At 50.8% G+C, this 21126-nt stretch overlaps 1 pseudogene; it reads left to right on the top strand.

Annotated features, from left to right (window-relative positions):
• Nucleotides 1-21126, top strand: part of LOC124020290 — a 35930-nt pseudogene that overhangs the window by 12879 nt on the left and 1925 nt on the right.

The following is a 21126-nucleotide window of genomic DNA, read 5'->3' as shown; positions in this document are numbered from 1 at the left end:
GGCAGGAGGACGGACTGGCAGACTGGCGGGGAGGAGGACGGACTGGCGGACTGGCGGGAGGGAGGACGGACTGGCGGACTGGCGGGAGGGAGGACGGACTGGCGGACTGGCGGGAGGGAGGACGGACTGGCAGACTGGCAGGAGGACGGACTGGCGGACTGGCTGGGGGAGGACGGACTGGCAGACTGGCAGGGGGGAGGGCGGACTGGCGGAATGGCGGACTGGCAGGAGGACGGACTGGCGGGAGGGAGGACGGACTGGACTGGCGGAATGGCGGACTGGCAGGAGGACGGACTGGACTGGGAGGGAGGACGGACTGGCGGGGAGGGAGGACGGACTGGCGGGAGGAGGAGGACGGACTGGCAGGAGGGGAGGGAGGGAGGGAGGACGGACTGGCGGGAGGGAGGGAGGGAGGACGGACTGGCGGGAGGGAGGGGGGAGGACGGACTGGCGGGAGGGAGGGAGGGAGGACGGACTGGCGGGAGGGAGGGAGGGAGGGGAGGGAGGGAGGGAGGGCGGACTGTCGGGAGGGAGGGAGGGAGGACGGACTGGAGGGAGGGAGGGAGGACTGGCAGCACCACTGTAGAGCCTGTGGTCAGATCTTCTGTCTGTCTGACATCCTCTCCCTCCTGTTGCAGCACCACTGTAGAGCCTGTGGTCAGATCTTCTGTCTGTCTGACATCCTCTCCCTCCTGTTGCAGCACCACTGTAGAGCCTGTGGTCAGATCTTCTGTCTGTCTGACATCCTCTCCCTCCTGTTGCAGCACCACTGTAGAGCCTGTGGTCAGATCTTATGTCTGTCTGACATCCTCTCCCTCCTGTTACAGCACCACTGTAGAGCCTGTGGTCAGATCTTCTGTGGGAAATGTTCCTCCAAGTACTCCACCATCCCCAAGTTTGGCATCGAGAAGGAAGTGCGTGTGTGTGAGCCCTGCCACGAGCTGCTCAACAAGTGAGTTACCGAGAGTTAATGCGTTACCGAGAGTTAGTGCGTTACCGAGAGTTAGTGCGTTACCGAGAGTTAGTGCGTTACCGAGAGTTAGTGCGTTACCGAGAGTTAGTGCGTTACCGAGAGTTAGTGCGTTAATGAGAGAGTTAGTGCGTTACCGAGAGAGTTAGTGAGTTACCGAGAGAGTTAGTGAGTTACCGAGAGAGTTAGTGAGTTACCGAGAGAGTTAGTGAGTTACCGAGAGAGTTAGTGAGTTACCGAGAGAGTTAGTGAGTTACCGAGAGAGTTAGTGAGTTACCGAGAGAGTTAGTGAGTTACCGAGAGAGTTAGTGAGTTACCGAGAGAGTTAGTGAGTTACCGAGAGAGTTAGTGAGTTACCGAGAGAGTTAGTGAGTTACCGAGAGAGTTAGTGAGTTACCGAGAGAGTTAGTGAGTTAACGAGAGAGTTAGTGAGTTAACGAGAGAGTTAGTGAGTTAACGAGAGAGTTAGTGAGTTAACGAGAGAGTTAGTGAGTTAACGAGAGAGTTAGTGAGTTACCGAGAGAGTTAGTGAGTTACCGAGAGAGTTAGTGAGTTACCGAGAGAGTTAGTGAGTTACCGAGAGAGTTAGTGAGTTACCGAGAGAGTTAGTGAGTTAACGAGAGAGTTAGTGAGTTAACGAGAGAGTTAGTGAGTTAACGAGAGAGTTAGTGAGTTAACGAGAGAGTTAGTGAGTTAACGAGAGAGTTAGTGAGTTAACCAGAGAGTTAGTGAGTTACCGAGAGAGTTAGTGAGTTACAGAGTGTTAGTGCGTCACCGAGAGTGTTAGTGCGTCACCGAGAGTGTTAGTGCGTCACCGAGAGTGTGAGAGAGTGTGAGAGAGAATATGTTACCTGGCTAGAGAGAGAGAGAGAGAGAGGCTCAGTCAAAACCACCCTCAATTCCATTTCATCAGCCTGTATATTTAAAATGTCCCACTTCAGCCTTCATAGAGCATTTCATCAGTCTGTAGAAGTTGTTGTTCTAGTGGTATAATGGGTACAGATAACGAATGATCTGTATGGATACCTGTGATCTTCTACTGTAAATACCATTCTGCTGCTCAGTTCCCAGTCGTTTTCCATCCATCCAGTTTATTGTCCATGTCCAACAACCTCTGACTCACCAAGTTGTGTGTCTGACCCCTGACCTCCCTTCTGACCCCTCTCCTCACCAGCCACCCTTCCCTCTCTCCCCCGCCTAGGAAAGCTGAAGGGGGTAAACCGGTCGGGACATCCACGTCCGTGACCCCAGGCCTGACAGAGCTGCCCCCAGAGTACCTGACCAGCCCCTGTCCCAGCAGTCTCAGGTAGTGGTCCAGGAAACAGTAAGTGAATGTATGGCCTGAGAGACGACCCCCCCCCTCCCCCGGTGGTGATAGCCAGGGTCAAGGTGTCTACGTCCCAAATGGCACCCCTATTCCCTACATAGTGCACTACTTTGGGCTGTGACCGCCAGAGCTCTATAGAACCCTATTCCCTACATAGTGCACTACTTTGGGCTGTGACCGCCAGAGCTCTATGGAACCCTATTCCCTACATAGTGCACTACTTTGGGCTGTGACCACCAGAGCTCTATGGAACCCTATTCCCTACATAGTGCACTACTTTGGGCTGTGACCACCAGAGCTCTATGGAACCCTATTCCCTACATAGTGCACTACTTTGGGCTGTGACCGCCAGAGCTCTATGGAACCCTATTCCCTACATAGTGCACTACTTTGGGCTGTGACCGCCAGAGCTCTATGGAACCCTATTCCCTACATAGTGCACTACTTTGGGCTGTGAACACCAGAGCTCTATGGAACCCTATTCCCTACATAGTGCACTACTTTGGGCTGTGAACACCAGAGCTCTATGGTTGTGCACTACTTTGGGCTGTGACCACCAGAGCTCTATGGAACCCTATTCCCTACATAGTGCTCTACTTTGGGCTGTGACCGCCAGAGCTCTATGGAACCCTATTCCCTACATAGTGCACTACTTTGGGCTGTGACCGCCAGAGCTCTATGGAACCCTATTCCCTACATAGTGCACTACTTTGGGCTGTGAACACCAGAGCTCTATGGAACCCTATTCCCTACATAGTGCACTACTTTGGGCTGTGACCACCAGAGCTCTATGGTTGTGCACTACTTTGGGCTGTGACCACCAGAGCTCTATGGAACCCTATTCCCTACATAGTGCACTACTTTGGGCTGTGACCGCCAGAGCTCTATGGAACCCTATTCCCTACATAGTGCACTACTTTGGGCTGTGACCGCCAGAGCTCTATGGAACCCTATTCCCTACATAGTGCACTACTTTGGGCTGTGACCGCCAGAGCTCTATGGAACCCTATTCCCTACATAGTGCACTACTTTGGGCTGTGAACACCAGAGCTCTATGGAACCCTATTCCCTACATAGTGCACTACTTTGGGCTGTGACCGCCAGAGCTCTATGGAACCCTATTCCCTACATAGTGCACTACTTTGGGCTGTGACCGCCAGAGCTCTATGGTTGTGCACTAATTTGGTCTGTGACCTCCAGAGCTCTATGGTTGTGCACTAATTTGGGCTGTGACCACCAGAGCTCTACGGTAGTGCACTACTTTGGGCTGTGACCACCAGAGCTCCATGGTAGTGCACTACTTTGGGTGTGACCACCGGAGCTCTATGGTAGTGCACTACATAGGGAGTAGGGTTTCATTTCAAGTGCAGACCCAGACAGGCTCATCCTCCCCCAATAGAGACGATGTATGGGGATCAGTTTGACATGCCATAAACTACAACATGGGAGTTGTAGCTCGATGAGCCTTTTGGGGGGGGGGGTTGTAGTTTGACGTGGTAAAATTATTCCCAATGATCACCAATCATCTCCCTCCCCCGTTCGAACACACAGAAAACTAGTCTTTGTTATTAGATTCTTATCAGGCCCACCTGCTGTCTCCAGTTTCTCCTAACTCTCCCTGCCTCCTTGACCGCGGTGGGGTTCCAGGTTGTCTGGGGGTTCCAGGTTGTCTGGGGTTCCAGGTTGTCTGGGGTTTCCAGGTTGTCTGGGGGTTCCAGGTTGTCTGGGGGTTCCAGGTTGTCTGGGGGTTCCAGGTTGTCTGGGGTTGCAGTGAGGCTGCTCCTCCATACATGCCCCTTGGTTGGAGAGCGAGGCGGCAGCAGTGTTCCCTCTGATGATCAGATCTCACAACGTCTGTCGGACTGTTTTCAAGTTAACCATCAATCCTGGAACCGCAACAATATGATAAAAAGTCATATTCTGAGAAGTGAAACACAACTGCATTGAAGAACACCTGGAACGCAGGTTTATTACGCAATGCCCACCCTGCTTTACCTTCCCTGGTGTTTCTCCTCTAACCTTCCCCTCCCTGGTCCTCTCTCCTCCCTGGCCCTTTCCCCTGGGGGCCTCCCTGGTCCCTCTGCTGCCCCGGCCCTCTCCCCTCCGGGCCTCCCTCCCCTGTGGGTTTCATCTCTCTTCCCTGTCTCACCAGGTGCCTCCCAAACGGGACGAGGCGGCCCTGCAGGAGGAGGAGGAGCTTCAGCTGGCCATCGCCCTATCACAGAGCGAGGCTGAGGAGAAGGAGAGGATGGTGGGTAGTGCTGTATATAAATCATGGGACTGTAGCTCCACAGTGGGAATGGAAAGACACTGATACATGTTGTGTGTCTACAGAGACAGAAGAACTCGTACGGGGTCTACCCCAAAGCTGACCCCGCCCCAGTCACCTCCTCAGCCCCGCCCGTCAACTCACTCTACTCCTCTCCTGTGGTAAGACTTACTCTCATCCACTCCCTCCATCCTCTCTCTCTCTCTAGATGTACTCTGTGTTCACACCATCCTCTCTCTATAGATGTACTCTGTGTCACACCATCCTCTCTCTCTATAGATGTACTCTGTGTCACACCATCCTCTCTCTCTCTATAGATGTACTCTGTGTTCACACCATCCTCTCTCTCTCTAGATGTACTCTGTGTCACACCATCCTCTCTCTCTCTATAGATGTACTCTGTGTTCACACCATCCTCTCTCTCTCTATAGATGTACTCTGTGATATCACCATCCTCTCTCTCTCTATAGATGTACTCTGTGTCACACCATCCTCTCTCTCTATAGATGTACTCTGTGTCACACCATCCTCTCTCTATAGATGTACTCTGTCACAACATCGTCTCTCTATAGATGTACTCTGTGTCACACCATCCTCTCTCTCTATAGATGTATTCTGTGATATCACCATCCTCTCTCTCTATAGATGTACTCTGTGTCACACCATCCTCTCTCTCTCTATAGATGTACTCTGTGATATCACCATCCTCTCTCTCTCTATAGATGTACTCTGTGTCACACCATCCTCTCTCTCTATAGATGTACTCTGTGATATCACCATCCTCTCTCTCTATAGATGTACTCTGTGATATCACCATCCTCTCTCTCTCTATAGATGTACTCTGTGTCACACCATCCTCTCTCTCTATAGATGTACTCTGTGTCACACCATCGTCTCTCTATAGATGTACTCTGTGTCACAACATCGTCTCTCTATAGATGTACTCTGTGTCACACCATCCTCTCTCTCTATAGATGTACTCTGTGATATCACCATCCTCTCTCTCTATAGATGTACTCTGTGTCACACCATCCTCTCTCTCTCTATAGATGTACTCTGTGATATCACCATCCTCTCTCTCTATAGATGTACTCTGTGTCACACCATCCTCTCTCTCTATAGATGTACTCTGTGATATCACCATCCTCTCTCTCTATAGATGTACTCTGTGTCACACCATCCTCTCTCTCTCTATAGATGTACTCTGTGATATCACCATCCTCTCTCTCTCTATAGATGTACTCTGTGTCACACCATCCTCTCTCTATAGATGTACTCTGTGATATCACCATCCTCTCTCTCTATAGATGTACTCTGTGTCACACCATCCTCTCTCTCTCTATAGATGTACTCTGTGATATCACCATCCTCTCTCTCTCTATAGATGTACTCTGTGTCACACCATCCTCTCTCTCTATAGATGTACTCTGTGATATCACCATCCTCTCTCTCTCTATAGATGTACTCTGTGTTAATACCATCCTCTCTCTCTATAGATGTACTCTGTGTCACACCATCCTCTCTCTCTCTATAGATGTACTCTGTGTTCACACTATCCTCTCTCTCTATAGATGTACTCTGTTATCTTCACTAAGTCGTGCCGCCCCACTCGGTCTCTTGTGAAGTAGTACTCAGTAACGGTGACATTATGACGGCTCCATATTATACTGAACTGCTGCACATCCTTTTTATCTAAATATTTCTTTAGACCCCTAAGTCATCTTTAACAATAACCACCTAGTTGGTCAAGAGGTGAATGAGACATGTACTCTGTATGTCTGTCTGTGTCTGTATGTGTTGTTACGGTACCGTGTATATTCAAGTACCACTATACACCTGTAATTACTATGCCGGGGGCCCATGCACCTGTAATTACTATGCCGGGGGCCCATGCACCTGTAATTACTATGCCGGGGGCCCATGCACCTGTAATTACTATGCCGGGGGCCCATGCACCTGTAATTACTATGCCGGGGGCCCATGCACCTGTAATTACTGTGCCGGGGGCCCATGCACCTGTAATTACTGTGCCGGGGGCCCATGCACCTGTAATTACTGTGCCGGGGGCCCATGCACCTGTAATTACTGTGCCGGGGGCCCATGCACCTGTAATTACTGTGCCGGGGGCCCATGCACCTGTAATTACTATGCCGGGGGCCCATGCACCTGTAATTACTATGCCGGGGGCCCATGCACCTGTAATTACTATGCCGGGGGCCCATGCACCTGTAATTACTATGCCGGGGGCCCATGCACCTGTAATTACTATTCAGGGGGCCCCTGCACCTGTAATTACTATTCAGGGGGCCCCTGCACCTGTAATTACTGTGCAGGGGGCCCCTGCACCTGTAATTACTGTGCCGGGGGCCCATGCACCTGTAATTACTGTGCCGGGGGCCCATGCACCTGTAATTACTGTGCCTGGGGCCCATACACCTGTAATTACTGTGCCTGGGGCCTATACACCTGTAATTACTGTGCCTGGGGCCTATACACCTGTAATTACTGTGCAGGGACTAAACCATGTATGGACTCTGTTGTGATGTATAATGTGTGTGTTCTCCACAGAACTCCTCTGCTCCCTCAGCTGAAGATGTCGACCCTGAGGTAAGAAACATGTCAACTCTGACACTCCTGTGCTGTCCCTGTGCTGTCTCTGAACTGTCTCTGAACTGTCTCTGAGCTGTCTCTGAGCTGTCTCTGAGCTGTCTCTGAGCTGTCTCTGAGCTGTCTCTGAGCTGTCTCTGAGCTGTACTGAGCTGTCTCTGAGCTGTCTACTGAGCTGTACTGAGCTGTCTACTGAGCTGTCTACTTGCTGTCTTCTGAGCTGTCTTCTGAGCTGTCTACGCTGTCTCTGTGCTGTCTACTGAGCTGTCTACGCTGTCTCTGTGCTGTCTACTGAGCTGTCTCTGTACTGTCTACTGAGCTGTCTACTGAGCTGTCTACTGAGCTGTCTCTGTGCTGTCTACTGAGCTGTCTACTGAGCTGTCTACTGAGCTGTCTACTGAGCTGTCTCCTGAGCTGTCTCCTGAGCTGTCTCCTGAGCTGTCTCCTGAGCTGTCTCTGAGCTGTCTCTGAGCTGTCTCTGAGCTGTCTCTGAGCTGTCTCTGAGCTGTCTCTGAGCTGTCTCTGAGCTGTCTCTGAGCTGTCTACTGAGCTGTCTACTGAGCTGTCTCCTGAGCTGTCTTTGAGCTGTCTCTGAGCTGTCTCTGAGCTGTCTCTGAGCTGTCTCTGAGCTGTCTACTGAGCTGTCTACTGAGCTGTCTACTGAGCTGTCTACTGAGCTGTCTACTGAGCTGTCTACTGAGCTGTCTAGAATTAAGTCTCATTTGATACAGTTACATTTACAGCTCAGACTGCACTATAGTGTAAATGAACTATATACTGGGGTGAGTTTCCCAGAAACATGAAGGTGATTACTAGATCACTGGTTGTCCATTGCTCACCTATGGATGTATGATCTTACTGCTAAAGACGATCTTTATGTGTTTGGGAAACTGGTCCCAGGTCAGTATGTCTAGTCATGTTTTGGTTGAGAGGACATTCCTGAACTATAATGGTCTTCTCTCCAGCTGGCTCGCTACCTGAACAGAACGTACTGGGAGAAGAAACAGGAAGAGGCACGCAAGAGTCCCACCCCGTCTGCCCCTGCCCCCGTACCATTGGCTACTGAGCCCCTGCCAATCAGCCAGCCCCAGCCAGTGGAAACGGTCGCACCACTCCCAGCACAAGTCGTCATGGCCCCGCCTCCAGTCAACATAGTGGAGGTTAGTTGTACACTGCAGTGTTATGAGAGATGGAAGACAAACAGATTTTCTTATTTGTTCAGGTGAAAATTCATGCATAGCAGCAGAGATTGAAGTAGATTTAGATTAGAAATGACTACATGCTCTGTCATTAGCTGTTTGTTCCTGCTGATTGACTTTCCATCCTTTCTCTTCCTCTTCCTCCCCGTCCTCCCTTTCTCCTCTCCTCTTCCTCCCTCTCGTCTCCTCTTCCTCCCTTTCTCCTCTTCCTCCTCTCCTCTTCCTCCCTTTCTCCTTTCGCCTTCCTCCCTTTCTCCTTTCGCCTTCCTCCCTTTCTCCTCTCCTCTTCCTCCCTCTCTCCTCTCCTCTTCCTCCTCTCCTCTTCCTCCCTTTCTCCTCTCCTCTTCCTCCCTTTCTCCTCTCCTCTTCCTCCCTTTCTCCTCTCCTCTTCCTCCCTTTCTCCTCTCCTCTTCCTCCCTCTCTCCTCTCCTCTTCCTCCCTCTCTCCTCTCCTCTTCCTCCCTCTCTCCTCTCCTCTTCCTCCCTCTCTCCTCTTTCTCCTCTTCCTCCCTCTCTCCTCTCCTCTTCCTCCCCCGTCCCCCCTTTCTCCTCTCCTATTCCTCCCTTTCTCCTCTCTCCTCTTCCTCCCTCTCTCCTCTCCTCTTCCTCCCTTTCTCCTCTCCCCTCTCCTCTCCCCCACCCCAGCAGCAGTATCAGAACGGTGAGTCGGAGGAGAACCACGATGCGTTTCTGAAGGCTCTGCAGAACGCCGTCACCACCTTCCTGAACCGTATGAAGAGTAACCACATGCGCGGTCGCAGCATCACCAACGACAGCGCCGTGCTCTCCCTCTTCCAGTCCATCAACACCATGCACCCCCAGCTACTGGACATCCTCAATCAGCTGGACGAGAAGAGACGTGAGTTAGGGGGAGATTTGGTTCTGAGTGTGTGTGTGTGGGGTGGCTCTGAGTGTGTGTGTGTGGGGTGGCTCTGAGTGTGTGTGTGGGGTGGTTCTGAGTGTGTGTGTGTGTGTGTGGGGTGGTTCTGAGTGTGTGTGTGGGGTGGTTCTGAGTGTGTGTGTGTGTGGGGTGGTTCTGAGTGTGTGTGGGGGGTGGTTCTGAGTGTGTGTGTGGGGGGTGGTTCTGAGTGTGTGTGGGGGGTGGTTCTGAGTGTGTGTGGGGGGTGGTTCTGAGTGTGTGTGTGGGGGGTGGTTCTGAGTGTGTGTGTGGGGGGTGTGTGTGTGTGGGGGTGGTTCTGAGTGTGTGTGTGGGGGGTGGTTCTGAGTGTGTGTGGTGGGGGGTGGTTCTGGGGGTGGTTCTGTGTGTGTGGGGGGTGGTTCTGAGTGTGTGTGTGGGGGGTGGTTCTGAGTGTGTGTGTGTGTGGGGGGTGGTTCTGAGTGTGTGTGTGTGGGGGGGTGGTTCTGAGTGTGTGTGGGGGGGGGTGGTTCTGAGTGTGTGTGTGGTGGGGGGTGGTGTGTGTGTGTGTGGGTGGGGGGTGGTTCTGAGTGTGTGTGTGTGGGGGGTGGTTCTGAGTGGGGGTGGTTCTGAGTGTGTGTGTGGTGGGGGTGGTTCTGAGTGTGTGTGTGTGGTGGGGTGGTGGTTCTGAGTGTGTGTGGGGGGGGTGGTGAGTGTGGGTGGTGGTTCTGAGTGTGTGTGTGTGGGGGGTGGTTCTGAGTGTGTGTGGGGGGTGGTTCTGCGTGTGTGTGTGGGGGGTGGTTCTGCGTGTGTGGGGGGGTGGTGGTTCTGTGTGTGTGTGTGACTTTGTTTCAGTGTTTGTTTATGTAAAGCCGGGATTCAATCTGATTGCGCTTTGTCTGCAGTGCATGTTTTAAAAACGACGTTCCCATGTTTGTGGAGACACATTCACTGTAAACAATATGTCTCAATCAGGAATATCCTATAAATGGCATGTTGTCCAAATCTGTGATTGGATTCAATCCCGGCCTCACTCTTGCTCAAACCGTGAGCGTGTCTGTCTGCTTGTTGGTTTACCATGTTTGTTGTCTTGGTCCTGTACCATTTAACCACTAACTAAACATCTCTATGTCTGTCTGCCAGTGTATTACGAGGGTCTGCAGGACAAGCTGGCCCAGGTGCGTGATGCGAGAGCCGCTCTGAACGCCCTACGAGACGAGCACCGAGAGAAGCTGCGTCGTGCTGCCGAGGAGGCAGAGAGACAGAGACAGATCCAGCTGGCCCAGAAACTAGAGATCATGAGACAGAAGAAACAGGTGACAGAACTGGGGAACAACGGGGCTGGGAGTCTGTTTAGGAGGGGTGCTGTGTTATAGATAATGACTGGGGAACAACGGGGCTGGGAGTCTGTTTAGGAGGGGTGCTGTGTTATAGATAAAGACTGGGGAACAACGGGGCTGGGAGTCTGTTTAGGAGGGGTGCTGTGTTATAGATAATAACAGGTGACAGACTGGGGAACAACGGGGCTGGGAGTCTGTTTAGGAGGGGTGCTGTGTTATAGATATGACTGGGGAACAGGGCTGGGAGTCTGTTTAGGAGGGGTGCTGTGTTATAGATAACAGGTGACAGACTGGGGAACAACGGGGCTGGGAGTCTGTTTAGGAGGGGTGCTGTGTTATAGATAATAACAGGTGACAGACTGGGAACAACAGACTGGGGAACGGGGCTGGGAGTCTGTTTAGGAGGGGTGCTGTGTTATAGATAACAGGTGACAGACTGGGGAACAACGGGGCTGGGAGTCTGTTTAGGAGGGGTGCTGTGTTATAGATAATGACTGGGGAACAACGGGGCTGGGAGTCTGTTTAGGAGGGGTGCTGTGTTATAGATAATAACAGGTGACAGACTGGGGAACAACGGGGCTGGGAGTCTGTTTAGGAGGGGTGCTGTGTTATAGATAATGACTGGGGAACAACGGGGCTGGGAGTCTGTTTAGGAGGGGTGCTGTGTTATAGATAATGACTGGGGAACAACGGGGCTGGGAGTCTGTTTAGGAGGGGTGCTGTGTTATAGATAATGACTGGGGAACAACGGGGCTGGGAGTCTGTTTAGGAGGGTGCTGTGTTATAGATAATAACAGGTGACAGACTGGGGAACAACGGGGCTGGGAGTCTGTTTAGGAGGGGTGCTGTGTTATAGATAATAACAGGTGACAGACTGGGGAACAACGGGGCTGGGAGTCTGTTTAGGAGGGGTGCTGTGTTATAGATAATGACTGGGGAACAACGGGGCTGGGAGTCTGTTTAGGAGGGGTGCTGTGTTATAGATAATGACTGGGGAACAACGGGGCTGGGAGTCTGTTTAGGAGGGGTGCTGTGTTATAGATAATAACAGGTGACAGACTGGGGAACAACGGGGCTGGGAGTCTGTTTAGGAGGGGTGCTGTGTTATAGATAATGACTGGGGAACAACGGGGCTGGGAGTCTGTTTAGGAGGGGTGCTGTGTTATAGATAATAACAGGTGACAGACTGGGGAACAACGGGGCTGGGAGTCTGTTTAGGAGGGGTGCTGTGTTATAGATAATAACAGGTGACAGACTGGGGAACAACGGGGCTGGGAGTCTGTTTAGGAGGGGTGCTGTGTTATAGATAATAACAGGTGACAGACTGGGGAACAACGGGGCTGGGAGTCTGTTTAGGAGGGGTGCTGTGTTATAGATAATGACTGGGGAACAACGGGGCTGGGAGTCTGTTTAGGAGGGGTGCTGTGTTATAGATAATGACTGGGGAACAACGGGGCTGGGAGTCTGTTTAGGAGGGGTGCTGTGTTATAGATAATGACTGGGGAACAACGGGGCTGGGAGTCTGTTTAGGAGGGGTGCTGTGTTATAGATAATGACTGGGGAACAACGGGGCTGGGAGTCTGTTTAGAGTCTGTTTAGGAGGGGTGCTGTGTTATAGATAATGACAGGGAACAACGGGGCTGGGAGTCTGTTTAGGAGGGGTGCTGTGTTATAGATAATAACAGGTGACAGATGGGGAACAACGGGGCTGGGAGTCTGTTTAGGAGGGGTGCTGTGTTATAGATAATAACTGGGAGTCTGTTTAGGAGGGGTGCTGTGTTATAGATAACTGGGGAACAACGGGGCTGGGAGTCTGTTTAGGAGGGGTGCTGTGTTATAGATAATAACAGGGCTGAGTCTGTTTAGGAGGGGTGCTGTGTTATAGATAACAACTGGGGGGGCTGGGAGTCTGTTTAGGAGGGTGCTGTGTTATAGATAATGACTGGGGAACAACGGGGCTGGGAGTCTGTTTAGGAGGGGTGCTGTGTTATAGATAATGACTGGGGAACAACGGGGCTGGGAGTCTGTTTAGGAGGGGTGCTGTGTTATAGATAATAACAGGTGACAGACTGGGGAACAACAGGGCTGGGAGTCTGTTTAGGAGGGGTGCTGTGTTATAGATAATGACAGACTGGGGAACAACGGGGCTGGGAGTCTGTTTAGGAGGGGTGCTGTGTTATAGATAATGACTGGGGAACAACGGGGCTGGGAGTCTGTTTAGGAGGGGTGCTGTGTTATAGATAATAACAGGTGACAGACTGGGGAACAACGGGGCTGGGAGTCTGTTTAGGAGGGGTGCTGTGTTATAGATAATGACTGGGGAACAACGGGGCTGGGAGTCTGTTTAGGAGGGGTGCTGTGTTATAGATAATGACTGGGGAACAACGGGGCTGGGAGTCTGTTTAGGAGGGGTGCTGTGTTATAGATAATAACAGGGCTGGGAGTCTGTTTAGGAGGGGTGCTGTGTTATAGATAATAACAGGTGACAGACTGGGGAACAACGGGGCTGGGAGTCTGTTTAGGAGGGGTGCTGTTTTATAGACTGGGGAACAACAGGGCTGGGAGTCTGTTTAGGAGGGGTGCTGTGTTATAGATAATAACAGGTGACAGACTGGGGAACAACGGGGCTGGGAGTCTGTTTAGGAGGGGTGCTGTGTTATAGATAATAACAGGGCTGGGAGTCTGTTTAGGAGGGGTGCTGTGTTATAGATAATAACAGGTGACAGACTGGGGAACAACGGGGCTGGGAGTCTGTTTAGGAGGGGTGCTGTGTTATAGATAATGACTGGGGAACAGGGCTGGGAGTCTGTTTAGGAGGGGTGCTGTGTTATAGATAATAACGGGGCTGGGAGTCTGTTTAGGAGGGGTGCTGTGTTATAGATAATAACAGGGCTGGGAGTCTGTTTAGGAGGGGTGCTGTGTTATAGATAATAACAGGGCTGGGAGTCTGTTTAGGAGGGGTGCTGTGTTATAGATAATAACAGGTGACAGACTGGGGAACAACGGGGCTGGGAGTCTGTTTAGGAGGGGTGCTGTGTTATAGATAATAACAGGACTGGGAGTCTGTTTAGGAGGGTGCTGTGTTATAGATAATAACAGGGCTGGGAGTCTGTTTAGGAGGGGTGCTGTGTTATAGATAATAACAGGTGACAGACTGGGAACAACAGGGCTGGGAGTCTGTTTAGGAGGGGTGCTGTGTTATAGATAGATGGGGAACAACAGGGCTGGGAGTCTGTTTAGGAGGGGTGCTGTGTTATAGATAATAACAGGGCTGGGAGTCTGTTTAGGTGGGGTGCTGTGTTATAGATAATAACAGGTGACAGACTGGGGAACAACAGGGCTGGGAGTCTGTTTAGGAGGGGTGCTGTGTTATAGATAATAACAGGGCTGGGAGTCTGTTTAGGAGGGGTGCTGTGTTATAGATAATAACGGGGCTGGGAGTCTGTTTAGGAGGGGTGCTGTGTTATAGATAATAACAGGGCTGGGAGTCTGTTTAGGAGGGGTGCTTAGTTATAGATAATAACAGGGCTGGGTTGTCTGTTTAGGAGGGGTGCTATGTTATAGATAATAACAGGTGATAGACTGGGGAACAACAGGGCTGGGAGTCTGTTTAGGAGGGGTGCTATGTTATAGATAATAACAGGTGACAGACTGGGGAACAACAGGGCTGGGAGTCTGTTTAGGAGGGGTGCTGTGTTATAGATAATAACAGGACTGGGAGTCTGTTTAGGAGAGGTGCTGTGTTATAGATAATAACAGGTGACAGACTGGGGAACAACGGGGCTGGGAGTCTGTTTAGGAGGGGTGCTGTGTTATAGATAATAACAGGGCTGGGAGTCTGTTTAGGAGGGGTGTTATAGTAACATAGATAGGTAACAACGGGGTTGTTCTGTTTAGTAGGGGGTTAGTCACATGATGAGGTATGGGTTGTTCTGTTTAGTAGGGGGTTAGTCACATGATGAGGTATGGGTTGTTCTGTAGTAGGGGTTAGTCACATGATGAGGTATGGGTTGTTCTGCAGTAGGGGTTAGTCACATGATGAGGTATGGGTTGTTCTGTAGTAGGGGTTAGTCACATGATGAGGTATGGGTTGTTCTGTAGTCACATGAGGTATGGGGGGTTAGTCACATGATGAGGTATGGGTTGTTCTGTAGTAGATGGGGTTAGTCATGATGAGGTATGGGTTGTTCTGTAGTAGGGGTTAGTATGGGTTCACAGGTATGGGATGTAGAGGTATGGTATGGGTTGTTCTGTAGTAGGGGGTTAGTCACATGATGAGGTATGTTGTTCTGTACCCACAGGTAGTCACATGAGGTATGGGTTGTTCTGCAGTAGGGGTTAGTCACATGATGAGGTATGGGTTGTTCTGTAGTAGGGGTTAGTCACATGATGAGGTATGGGTTGTTCTGTAGTAGGGGTTAGTCACATGATGAGGTATGGGTTGTTCTGCAGTAGGGGTTAGTCACATGATGAGGTATGGGTTGTTCTGCAGTAGGGGTTAGTCACATGATGAGGTATGGGTTGTTCTGCAGTAGGGGTTAGTCACATGATGAGGTATGGGTTGTTTTGTAGAGATGCAGCGTCAGCCAGGTGGTATATGGTGTCTATACCCTGGTGTCTGATGTGGTGTCTGATGTGGTGTCTGATGTGGTGACTGTGTTTCAGGAGTACCTAGAGATGCAGCGTCAGCTGGCCATCCAGCGGCTCCAGGAGCAGGAGAAGGAGAGACAGATGAGGCTGGAGCAACAGAAACACACCTATCCAGATGAGAGCCCAGACCCTGCCTGCCTTCCCCATGCCCTACCCACAGGTAGACATACCCTACCCACATAGACACTATACCCTACCCACAGGTAGACACTACACTACCCTACCCACAGGTAGACATTATACCCTACCCACAGGTAGACACTATACTATACCCTACCCACAGGTAGACACTACACTACCCTACCCACAGGTAGACACTATAATATACCCTACCCACAGGTAGACACTATACTATACCCTACCCACAGGTAGACACTACTATACTATACCCTACCCACAGGTAGACACTATACTATACCCTACCCACAGGTAGACACTATACTACCCTACCCACAGGTAGAAACTATACTATACCCTACCCACAGGTAGACACTACACTACCCTACCCACAGGGAGACACTATACTATACCCTACCCACAGGGAGACACTATACTATACCCTACCCACAGGTAGACACTATACTATACCCTACCCACAGGTAGACACTATACTATACCCTACCCACAGGTAGACACTATACTATACCCTACCCACAGGTAGACACTATACTATACCCTACCCACAGGTAGACACTATACTATACCCTACCCCTACCCACAGGTAGACACTATACTATACCCTACCCACAGGTAGACACTATACCCTACCCACAGGTAGACACTATACTATACCCTACCCACAGGTAGACACTATACTATACCCTACCCACAGGTAGACACTATACTATACCCTACCCACAGGTAGACACTATACTATACCCTACCCACAGGTAGACACTATACTATACCCACAGGTAGACACTACCCTACCCACAGGTAGACACTATACTATACCCTACCCACAGGTAGACACTACACTATACCCTACCCACAGGTAGACACTATACTATACCCCTACCCACAGGTAGACACTATACTATACCCTACCCACAGGTAGACACTATACTACCCTACCCACAGGTAGACACTACACTACCCTACCCACAGGTAGACACTATACTATACCCTACCCACAGGTAGACACTACCCACTATACCCTACCCACAGGTAGACACTACCCTACCCACTAGACACTACCCTACCCACAGGTAGACACTATACTATACCCTACCCACAGGTAGACACTATACCCACAGGTAGACACTATACTATACCCTACCCACAGGTAGACACTACACTACCCTACCCACAGGTAGACACTATACTACCCTACCCACAGGTAGACACTAGGTAGACACTATATACCCTACCCACAGGTAGACACTATACTATACCCTACCCACAGGTAGACACTATACTATACCCTACCCACAGGTAGACACTATACTATACCCTACCCACAGGTAGACACTATATTATACCCTACCCACAGGTAGACTATACTATACCCTACCCACCCACAGGTAGACACTATACTATACCCTACCCACAGGTAGACACTATACTATACCCTACCCACAGGTAGACACTATACTATACCCTACCCACAGGTAGACACTATACTACCCTACCCACAGGTAGACACTATACTATACCCTACCCACAGGTAGACACTACACTACCCTACCCACAGGGAGACACTATACTATACCCTACCCACAGGTAGACACTATACTATACCCTACCCACAGGTAGACACTATACTATACCCTACCCACAGGTAGACACTATACTACCCTACCCACAGGTAGACACTATACTATACCCTACCCACAGGTAGACACTATACTATACCCTACCCACAGGTAGACACTATACTATACCCTACCCACAGGTAGACACTATACTATACCCTACCCACAGGTAGACACTATACTACCCTACCCACAGGTAGACACTATACTATACCCTACCCACAGGTAGACAGTACACTACCCACAGGTAGACACTATACTATACCCTACCCACAGGTAGACACTATACTATACCCTACCCACAGGTAGACACTATACCCTACCCACAGGTAGATACTATACCATGCTCACAGGGTAGAGGCCTTCTCTCTGGCCGGCACACGGGGGAGGCCTTCTCTCTGGCCGGCACACGGGGGAGGCCTTCTCTCTGGCCGGCACACGGGGGAGGCCTTCTCTCTGGCCGGCACACGGGGGAGGCCTTCTCTCTGGCCGGCACACGGGGGAGGCCTTCTCTCTGGCCGGCACACGGGGGAGGCCTTCTCTCTGGCCGGCACACGGGCCTTGGGGATGACGTGTCACGACACTGTTAGTCTACAGAGGTTCTGTGTAAATGGTTGCTGCAGGAGTTTCACCTGGCATTTACCTTAGTGGCTGTTCTTTTTGTCCAGCTCTTGTGTAAATTCCTCTCCTTTTCACCCTAGATGCAGTCTTTGCCCCCCAACGTGGCAGGAGGGGTGGTGTACGGGCAGCCGGGGGACCCCCAGTTACCCAGGCACCTTTAGCCCCTCAGGGTCAGTGGAGGGTCGCCCATGCACAACGTCTACATGAACCAGCCTGGACCAGGACAGTACCAGGCCATGCCTCCAGGTTAGTACAGACCCCAATGAGTCAAATGTTCATGTCATGGTAGTTAGTCTGGGGGCCAGCATGGTAGTTAGTCTAGGGGCCAGCATGGTAGTTAGTCTGGGGCCAGCATGGTAGTTAGTAGGGGCCAGCTAGGGGCCAGCATAGTAGTTAGTCTAGGGGCCAGCATGGTAGTTAGTCTAGGGGCCAGCATGGTAGTTAGTCTAGGGGCCAGCATGGTAGTTAGTCTAGGGGCCAGCATGGTAGTTAGTCTAGGGGCCAGCATGGTAGTTAGTCTAGGGGCCAGCATGGTAGTTAGTCTAGGGGCCAGCATGGTAGTTAGTCTAGGGGCCAGCATGGTAGCCTAGCATGGTAGTTAGTCTGGGGGTCTGGGGCCAGCATGTCTAGTTGAATAGCATGGTAGTTAGTCTAGGGGCCAGCATGGTAGTTAGTCTGGGGGCCAGCATGGTAGTTAGTCTAGGGGCCAGCATGTCTTGTTGAATAGCATGGTAGTTAGTCTAGGGGCCAGCATGGTAGTTAGTCTGGGGGCCAGCATGGTAGTTAGTCTGGGGGCCAGCATGGTAGTTAGTCTGGGGGCCAGCATGGTGGTTAGTCTGGGGGCCAGCATGGTAGTTAGTCTGGGGGCCAGCATGGTAGTTAGTCTAGGGGCCAGCATGGTAGTTAGTCTGGGGGCCAGCATGGTAGTTAGTCTGGGGGCCAGCATGGTAGTTAGTCTAGGGGCCAGCATGGTAGTTAGTCTGGGGGCCTGCATGGTAGTTAGTCTGGGGGCCAGCATGGTAGTTAGTCTAGGGGCCAGCATGGTAGTTAGTCTAGGGGCCAGCATGGTAGTTAGTCTAGGGGCCAGCATGGTAGTTAGTCTAGGGGCCAGCATGGTAGTTAGTCTAGGGGCTAGCATGTCTAGTTGAATAGCATGGTAGTTAGTCTAGGGGCCAGCATGGTAGTTAGTCTAGGGGCCAGCATGGTAGTTAGTCTAGGGGCTAGCATGTCTAGTTGAATAGCATGGTAGTTAGTCTGGGGGCCAGCATGTCTAGTTGAATAGCATGGTAGTTAGTCTAGGGGCCAGCATGTCTAGTTGAATAGCATGGTAGTTAGTCTGGGGGCCAGCATGTCTAGTTGAATAGCATGGTAGTTAGTCTAGGGGCCAGCATGTCTAGTTGTATAGCATGGTAGTTAGTCTAGGGGCCAGCATGGTAGTTAGTCTAGGGGCTAGCATGTCTAGTTGAATAGCATGGTAGTTAGTCTGGGGGCCAGCATGTCTAGTTGAATAGCATGGTAGTTAGTCTAGGGGCCAGCATGTCTAGTTGTATAGCATGGTAGTTAGTCTAGGGGCCAGCATGGTAGTTAGTCTAGGGGCCAGCATGGTAGTTAGTCTAGGGGCCAGCATGTCTAGTTGAATAGCATGGTAGTTAGTCTGGGGGCCAGCATGTCTAGTTGAATAGCATGGTAGTTAGTCTAGGGGCCAGCATGTCTTGTTGAATAGCATGGTAGTTAGTCTAGGGGCCAGCATGGTAGTTAGTCTAGGGGCCAGCATGTCTAGTTGAATAGCATGGTAGTTAGTCTAGGGGCCAGCATGTCTTGTTGAATAGCATGGTAGTTAGTCTAGGGGACAGCATGGTAGTTAGTCTAGGGGACAGCATGGTAGTTAGTCTAGGGGCCAGCATGTCTAGTTGAATAGCATGGTAGTTAGTCTAGGGGCCAGCATGGTAGTTAGTCTAGGGGCCAGCATGGTAGTTTCTGTATGGACCTGGCTTTGTGCTCTTGTCATGCTGAAACAGGAAAGTTACCTGGCTTTGTGCTCTTGTCTGAAACAGGAAGGGCCTTCCCCAAACTGTTGCCACCATTATTCCTCCTTCACTAAACTTGAGCTTGATGCTCCTAGACGTTTCCACTTCACAATAACAGCACTTACAGTTGACTGGGGCAGCTGTAGCAGGGCAGAAATGTGACAAACTGACTTGTTGGAAAGGTGGCATCCTATGACGGTGCCACGTTGAAAGTCACTGAGCTCTTCAGTATGGGCCATTCTACTGCCAATGTTTGTCTATGGAGATTGCATGGCTGTGTGCTTGATTTTATACACCTGCCAGCAGCAGGAGTGGCTGAAATAGCAGAATCCACTAATTTGAAGGGGTGTCCACATACTTCTGTATATGTTGTGTACATTGACCTTCTGTAACGTGACTCTCCTGTGTTTGCCTCCCTGCTCCAGACCCCAACATGTACATGTACCAGCCTGCAGGAACCAATGGGCAGCCTGCACCCCTGGCCAGGCCCCGCCCACTACTAGCCCCGCCTACTCTAACTACCAGCCCACACCCACACAGGGATACCAGGTGAGAACAGAGGGGGGAGTGTCATGCCTGTTACAAAACGTACATGTAGGTCGAGTTAAAGTGACTATACATAGATCATAAACAGAGAGTAGCAGCAGTGTTAGAGGGTCTGGGTTGCCCTTTGAATAGCTGCTCAGGAGTCTTATGGCTTGGGGGTAGAAGCTGTTAAGAAGCCTCTTGGTAGACCGACCCCGACAAACCATTTCTGTATAGACCTGGCTTTGTGCTCGGGTGCAACGTCACGCTGAAACAGGAAAGGGCCTTCCTCAAGCTGTTGCCACCATTATTCCTCCTTCACTAAACTTCCTCCTTCATGACCGTTGGCACTCTCCATTGGGACCTGGTGCTCCGGTACCACTGACCTGGAGTCCTTTTAAAATGGGCTTCAGGTTTCATGTCCCTCTTACATTTTGTGTCCCGGTCCACACTGACTTTCCAAAGCTCCTCCTCCTCCTCCTCTTCCTCCTTATTTAGCATCATAATGTGATGATGTTTATAAAGGGAGTCTAAGCTCAATGTGGCTCCTCCTCCTCTTCCTCCTCCTCCTCCTTATTTAGCATCATAATGTGATGATGTTTATAAAGGGAGTCAAAGCTCAATGTGGCTCCTCCTCCTCCTCTTCCTCCTCCTCCTCCTTATTTAGCATCATAATGTGATGATGTTTATAAAGGGAGTCAAAGCTCAATGTGGCTCCTCCTCTTCCTCCTCCTCCTTATTTAGCATCATAATGTGATGTTTATAAAGGGAGTCAAAGCTCAATGTGGCTCCTCTTCCTCCTCCTCCTCCTCCTCCTTATTTAGCATCATAATGTGATGATGTTTATAAAGGGAGTCAAAGCTCAATGTGGCTCCTCTTCCTCCTCCTTATTTAGCATCATAATGTGATGATGTTTATAAAGGGAGTCAAAGCTCAACGTGGCTCCTCGTCCTCCTCCTCTTCCTCCTCCTCCTTATTTAGC

Source organism: Oncorhynchus gorbuscha, unplaced genomic scaffold (genome assembly GCF_021184085.1).
Source record: "Oncorhynchus gorbuscha isolate QuinsamMale2020 ecotype Even-year unplaced genomic scaffold, OgorEven_v1.0 Un_scaffold_800, whole genome shotgun sequence".
In the NCBI taxonomy this organism is placed as follows: domain Eukaryota; kingdom Metazoa; phylum Chordata; class Actinopteri; order Salmoniformes; family Salmonidae; genus Oncorhynchus; species Oncorhynchus gorbuscha.
The sequence above is the reverse complement of the archived record's forward strand: the minus strand, read 5'-3'. Positions and strand labels throughout refer to the sequence as shown.